Below are 7,698 nucleotides of genomic sequence, written 5' to 3'. Positions count from 1 at the left end.
GCACTTTATCATCTTCTTCCATGGGAGCATTATCCTCAATTAGATATTCACACCTTCATGTTCCTCCAGTTGGAAATCCACATTCACCAATTGAATAAAATCGTGGCCCCCTTCAATGTGATCATGCTGCCTACAATGGCTTTGGGATGTTGTGATTAGAATTCTTCAATTCTTTAAGCCCTTACACTTTTTGCAAGGACAATTATATTTATCATCTTTTCTTTAGAACTGATACCACAATCTAACAATTGTCTCATTAGTTTTTTTTGGGTTCATATTGCCAGAGGTGGTCTTTCTTCATAGGAGAATATATTTGCAAAATTATTAGACATGGTGTAGTAAATATTTATATGTTCACATATGGTTTTGAATTTTTTTTTTTGAGTGTAACTAATGTGTATATCTGAAAAAGTATTGGACATTTTGTACTTAATGTTTATATCTACACATATGGTTTTGAAAGAAAAATTTGGTCTAATTAATGTGTATATCTAGAAAAATATTGGACATATTGTACTTAATATTTATATCTGCACATATGGTTTTGAAAAAAAAATGTGGTCACCTCGCTCAAATTCACCTATATTATAATCAATGAAAATTTGTCTTCTTACAATTCTCTTTGTGCTAAGTTGTCACCTTACTCAAATTCACTCAAATCGAAGAAATTATATGACCTTGAATTTTCTTGTGTTCTAAGTGAAAGTAGTGGGCATACCTAGCTACAAGAAAACTCTTAAGAAGTCTTGATCTTTGCTCACTTTCTTACAAAGAGTGAGCATATCATTTAATTGGGCAGTCAAATAAAGTGGGTTATACATAATCATCTTATGAAGTATGTATAATGATTGTAGAGCTTAACAATATATAAAATGAACTCCATATGTCTTTTGAACTTTATGATTTCAGAGGTTCTCAATTGAAAACACTACATCACATGAAAGAGAAACCAAGGTTTGTTGAATGTTGGAGTTTTTTGTCAAAAGATGAGATATTTAGGCTTTATTTGCAAGCATGTAATACCTAAATTATAATTAGTCTCTAGACAAATTATTTCAAAGTCCAGATTTTGATGCAGAACTTGAGACGATGATTACATTAAATAAGGGTTTTAAGAATCAATTTGACATATTGATAAGCATTTTAAAAGATCTTACCTTCATAACTATTTCAATCCATCATGTTAATGATATGGGTAAATGTCCAATTTGCACTAATGATTTGAATTGGGAGAGAAGGTGGTTGAGATGCATTTTCATCCAACCCATATATTCCATTCTCACTAAATTAAACTATGGTTGCTCCAACAATTCACTTGTTCGAACAAGTGTAAACGAAACATTGTAAATTGTATCCCCATATAATTTCTTTTTTATCTAGGTCCCACTAAAACCATGTGGCCTTCCACATCTATTTTTTCTTATCCCATCTTTATTCCACACATATTCATAATAGTGTATCTCCAAGTAGGATCTTTGTTCCAAATTCAGATCCATCTTGGGAAGAGAAGGATGATTAGGGAGGACAAGGGAAACTTAGTGTTGCTCTTTCCTTAAAATCTACCCCTATCCTCAATGTTTGGCATCAAATCTAAATGGGAAATATTTATTTGGTTTCAGTAGGGATTATAGGCCTATTTCACTCTTATTTGAGATTTCCATCCCAAAATGGTTGGGAGAGGTATATAAACAAGGCTGCCTCCATTATTTTGGTAAGTGTCCAATTCACTTCAAGGTGATGAATTCTAATCTTAGATCTCTCAACTATATTTTTACATCAATACTTGTGATTAAATGAAAAGAGCATCAAATCATCAAGGTATAAGGCATTATTTCTCAAATACAACCTCTATTACATATCAATGTAACCTTTTACCTATTTTTCTATGCACAAGAATAGGCAGTAGATGTGCAAGAAGAGATATAAATACATGTAGAAAAGAACTGCATTTCACAACTAATTTCATTGATTGTAAACAAAAAGAGATTGACTACCATCAAATCAGAATCTAGAAAATTAATATATATAAATTATAAAGTTAAAAATTTATCATGTACTTATAAAGAAACATAACAATTATAGAAAGTCATTAGAAAAAATGAATTTTAATTGGTAGAGACTACAATGAGAGGGAGGGGGGCATGGACACGAAGGGAGATAATGCTAATGGGGAGGAAGATAATCTTAGAGAGGAGGAATGTAAGGAGAGGATGGGTGGAAATAGAAACATCCCTATTAAGATGCCTGCAAATAGAGATGAGGATTTTGAGGGCAAGTCTAATAGGAGTTTGAAAAGAGGGAGAGATATTGACTCTAAGAAGGACAAGAAGGAGGAAGGGAAGGATAACATTGAGGAAGATGAGAAGTAGGGGAGTGGGTAAAAGAAAGAGCAGGAAGTTGAGGAATATGGGTCTAGCTAGTACACATGTATGATTTCAGGCAAAGATGGGAGAGTAGTTTGGAGAAATTTTGATAATATTTCTACGAGGATGGAGCTTAAGAGAGAGATGATCAAAACTCTAGTTAAGGAGAATAAGGAGGGCAAAATTCAAATGGAGGAGCTAACTGACCCTGCCCTTGTTATTTTGAGTAAAATCACAAAGGAAAACCCTCAGATGGATGTGCTTAATAATGCTAAAAATAATTCTGTTGAGAGTTATTGAACCACTACATGGACTTTCCATGAAATCCAAGAGCTCAAATATAGAGTGGGTAGAATAGAAAGGGATAATTGAAGCATGTAGAATAGGAAAATAGAGGAGGAAAAGGAAATGGATAATAGAGTGGAGGAACCGAAGAGTAGAGTTTAGACTATGGAGGGAACTCTGTAGAGAATTGCTAAGAAAAGCTATAACATTCTAAGAGAATCAAATGCCAACATAAAGGTTCTCACAAAAAAACTTGAAGAACATAGGGCTAGTAAGGAGGATGGCCAATATCCCAACAATGGAAAGGATAAGACTCTGGAGGACGGTTCGAGAAAGAGAACCATATCCAACACAAAGAAGAAGGACATCCAAGAAGTTGAGAAAGATCTTTTAGACTTGAAAGAGGTGGCTCAAAGAATGACTAAGCTAGAGATTCAAGCTACAAAAATCCTCAGAGAAATTGCCTGAGCCTTTCTCTTGGCTTTTTGTGCTTGTCCTAGTTTTTTTGCTTTGCTTCCCTATTTATTTATGTTTTTACTTGTTTTTCTATGGGAAGCTGTTACTTCTGTCAGTGGCTTTTACGCTGATAATACGTTAAGAACTTTATCTATGCTTTTATTTTACTATTGTAGGGTTTGAAGGTCCCATTAACACCTATTTTCCTTAATAAAAAATCAAGTTAATATGAATAATCTAAAAAATGTCACAATAATACTTAGCCTACCAAATGAATGTCTTCCATTAAAAAATGGACTTGTTGCCTTAACTTAACATAGTTTTACTGTAACTAAAAGTCCTCTTTCACCTTTTCAATCCAACTACATCTCTGAAGCTTTTTAATTTATCAATTTTCAAACTCTTTAGCATTGGATTGCATGATCTGCCCACTTCTACAAAGATGTTTGAAAGAAGAAGATTGTTCACATAATTCTTAAGATCCAAATTAAAAAATAATGTTGATGAAACACTCATGAGCCTATTTTCATATGTAATTTAAAAGTAGTAAGAAAGAAAATGCATAGACCCACCCTAGGTTTCAACTCACATCTTGGTAATAAAAATTTATGGATATCCTCAAGATAGCTAGCACGGGCAATGCGTTTAAGACCACAAATAAAGATCAACTATATATGTAATGCATTGATCAATATATATATATATATATGATTTTACAACGTAATCTTGTCTATCTACTATTGTCAATATCATAACTTTTGTTAGCAACTAGCTAAGCCTACTTGATTTTTTTATATGATACAATATCATCATGATGATAGCTTTTTTTTTGTGGTTTATGTTCTATCGACTTTGTCTATCATGCATATTCACTGATTGCTTTAGGATTGGGGATTGGGGGATGGAAAATTAAATTAAAGTAAAAAACAAACTCAAAGTGTTGTGTTTCATTCAGAAAAATCTTCTTGGTTAAGATCATGGAATGGGTTTTTTGGGTTGTAGTGCTAGCTTCAGCTAGTTTAGGATTACTTCTCTTAAAGGTTACAAGAGATATATGGTGGATGCCACTGCAGTTAAAAAAGTACTTTGAAGCCCAAGGGATTGGAGGTCCTTCCTATAAGCTACTCCATGGAAATACCCTTGATATTGTTAAAACGACTATAGAGGAGAGTTCTAAGCTATCAATGTCAGGGCACAATATAACTCCTTCAATTATTCTTGTGTATCATCAGTAGAGGAAAACTCATGGTTGATATATTGTATACTTAATTTTTTTTGAATTTTTGAGTTCTAAAGCTTCATAATCACCATTGATTTTAGTTTCTATGAATTTTATCACCAGACAATGTCTCTAGTTGCAATCATAGTAGAAGGGGAAAAAACACAAAAGCATCCTAAATTTAAAATAATATTTGAAGGAAGTTTTGCAAATTATTTTTTGGTAATATTTTTCTTGAACTTGTTCTAATTATGACTATTGTACTACTTGAACACATTTCAATTAGCTTTTTGAACAGCTTGTATTTCATTTTTAAAAATTACTATCATTGTGATTGGAGTAGTATATAAGAAGAGGAGGATGTGAATCACCAATTCATTAGGCATTCATTTAATTGTAATATAGTTCAGGATTACGTTTACTGGTTTGGGACCAAACCCAGACTTTTATATATAATGGCCTAGAATTTTATAGCATTCAGATGAAGTCCAACATAGACATGTATGACCAATATAATGATATGAAGATTTGTTTACAATGATTTAATTGGGGTAACGGGAGATTATAATTGTTTGAATAATTTGAAAGATGAGAATGATGACACCAAAAACTAATCAAACATAGAAACAAAACCAATGGATTGTGATTTATTTGTGGATGGATAGACATGACATTTAACATAGAAGAAAAATATCAAATTGATAACAGTAGACACGCATTTATAAGTTAAATCAATGATACCAATTCTTACAGAGTTTTTCTTTCGCTAAATAACTCTCTTGTTGGGCAATCAACCAGGTGCTCCTAGAATAATGAATGCCAATTGGAAGAACTCCCCTGTTGGGCCTATTGTTCAGTAGGAGATCCCTTCTTGTGGCTTGCCGTAAGCGGATTACCTATTGCTAATGGGGAGAAATCTTTTCTTCATTAGGGGTTTATGCTCTTGAATAGAGATCCCAATAAGAATAGCTTTATTTTGGAACCCTTTGTTTGGTACTTTCATGGGGGTATTCTTGTATGTACAACCTAGCCCTTTCCCTAGCACACTACCATTGAATTCACAATTGCTATAAAATCCGTGTTTGGAAGAAATATATAGTTTTGATGTCAATGGCACTGCATAGGAAAGTAAAAAAATAGTAAATCAAGACATCACATATATGGTATCCGCTGGAAGCATGGAGTAAAATTTTAAAACTGAATCCTATCCAATCAACCACATACCTCTCATTAGATATGCCCAAAATCCTTAGCTCCAATAGCTTTTGCAATCCTAAAATCCTCAGCTCTAATAACCCTAATTGTGCCGCGGAGATGAAATAACAAACAAAAAAACTTTTCTCTATTTTTTTATTTGAACCTAAGTTGGTCAAACTTTTGACCAAATTGTGAAACTCTAATTTGGTCAAAATTTTTACCAACTCGGGTATAAAAACAAAAAAAGGTATTGAACAAGCCAATTAAGAGCTTGGTTGAAAATTTAGGTGGAAATTTGACCTATAATGTACTAGTGCCTATCAACAAAATTCTAAAATATTAAATTATCTATATATTATATTTTTGTAAATTTATCAATTTAATTATTTCATTTTAAAAATACTTTATACAATATAGAATACTCTACTTATAAAGCTTACAATTGATTAAATTTGTATAGTTGCAACTATTTTATAATATACTTTTCAATATCTTTATGATAGGTTGTATATTCATCTAGTATATCAATTTTTCTTTCAAGATTCTACCCTTTTATAGCTTGTGATTGCATATATATACAACATGTTTGAGAATATTGGAGCATTGATCACTACATTTTTCTATAAAAATGATAATTAATTTTCCTCCAAAATAAATGTTGTGAAAGGTGTTATCTTCAATTGTTACTTATCATTTTTTTGTTTCATTTTTCTTTTTAATATATATTCTCTTTTTGTAATTTGTTTTCTTTTTAGTTCTAGTTTAAAGAATGCCCACTAGCAACAAAAAATTCCACTTGTTCATTTTATCCTATTTGAATAAATAATTTTCATATATCATTATATAAATATGAGAAGGTTCAATTTAACAAGACAAATGTCCTTATATGTATATATGTATACATATCCATATATGTAAATGCATTGAATGAATTTGAAGAGAACGTTTCAGAGAAATTTGAATAACAATATCTACATCTACATTTAAAATCACTTAATGGTTCATCATCAAGTTGGTTTAGGCAACTTAGGTTGTGAACATTATAAAACACTAATCTTCAAAATAAATCAAGGTAGGTGATAAAGAGATGTTGATGTAAACATTTCCATACAATTCTCTCCATAAATATTCCTACAAATTCCTTAATAACTTGGATTGTAAAAACTTATTGCTCCTTATTAACATCGAATATTTAAAACATGTTGAATTAGTTTCTCTTTATGTAGTTGGTCCTTTTGGATATGTTACTTTAAGATTCATACAAACCGGTTAATTAAACCTTTTTTTATGAAGGTCCTATGCCTACCGCTTATCTCATTTGCCAAAATAAAATTGACATTTCTTTGAATTAGGAATTAATGGACAATCTTGAAGAAGCAAACAATAAGCTTATATAGGCTTATGAGAAAATTGCAAGACCTTTTTTTGAGAATTTTTTAAATATATGCCAAAAAATGACATTGAGAAGAAGTTAAATTTTATCATAGATGAGACCACAAAAGGACTTGAAATTTTAGTGGAACAAAAGAAGTTAATTTTTGTCACAAATGAAAACTATAAAGAAAATTATATATGGAAAATTCTAGCTTTCCAATAATTTAACATCATAATAATAAATCTTTTGCAAAATATTGATGGAATAACATGTTTTCCTTTTAAGCTCTTTCAATGAGAACTATATTATATGGTTCCTAGGTTACCATCGTAATATGATTTTAGTATTCAGTAGATACACAAAAAAATGTTTCATAAGCATCATAAGAGACGTATAATTATTGATATGATAGATTTGTGTGATATATTTATAAAAAAATATTGATAAATAATAGATGTGTGAGATATATTTGTGAACGTAATGCAGTGAAGAATTGTTACTTATGTGTATTGTATTTGATACATTAGAATCCAAGATAATAATTCTATAGTTAAATCAATTCAAAAGTAATGTATAGGTATTCCAAAAGTTATTATCACTAATATTAAGACAACCTTATAAAAGTAAGGGGATCCCCCCCCCCCCCAGGCCCCCGCCATACACCCCTCCCCCCTCACCCGCCTCCCCACCTTAAAAGCCTCAACTTTCCTAATAATTTTTTCCAACAATGAGATGAGAAAGAAGGATAAACTCGTAAAGATTTTGTATTAAAGAAAATTAAGAAACACAAAATGATAATGATA

Source organism: Cupressus sempervirens, chromosome 11 (genome assembly GCF_028749045.1).
Source record: "Cupressus sempervirens isolate cs-2001-9-10 chromosome 11, ASM2874904v1, whole genome shotgun sequence".
NCBI classification, from domain to species: domain Eukaryota; kingdom Viridiplantae; phylum Streptophyta; class Pinopsida; order Cupressales; family Cupressaceae; genus Cupressus; species Cupressus sempervirens.
Note: the sequence above shows the minus strand (reverse complement) of the source record.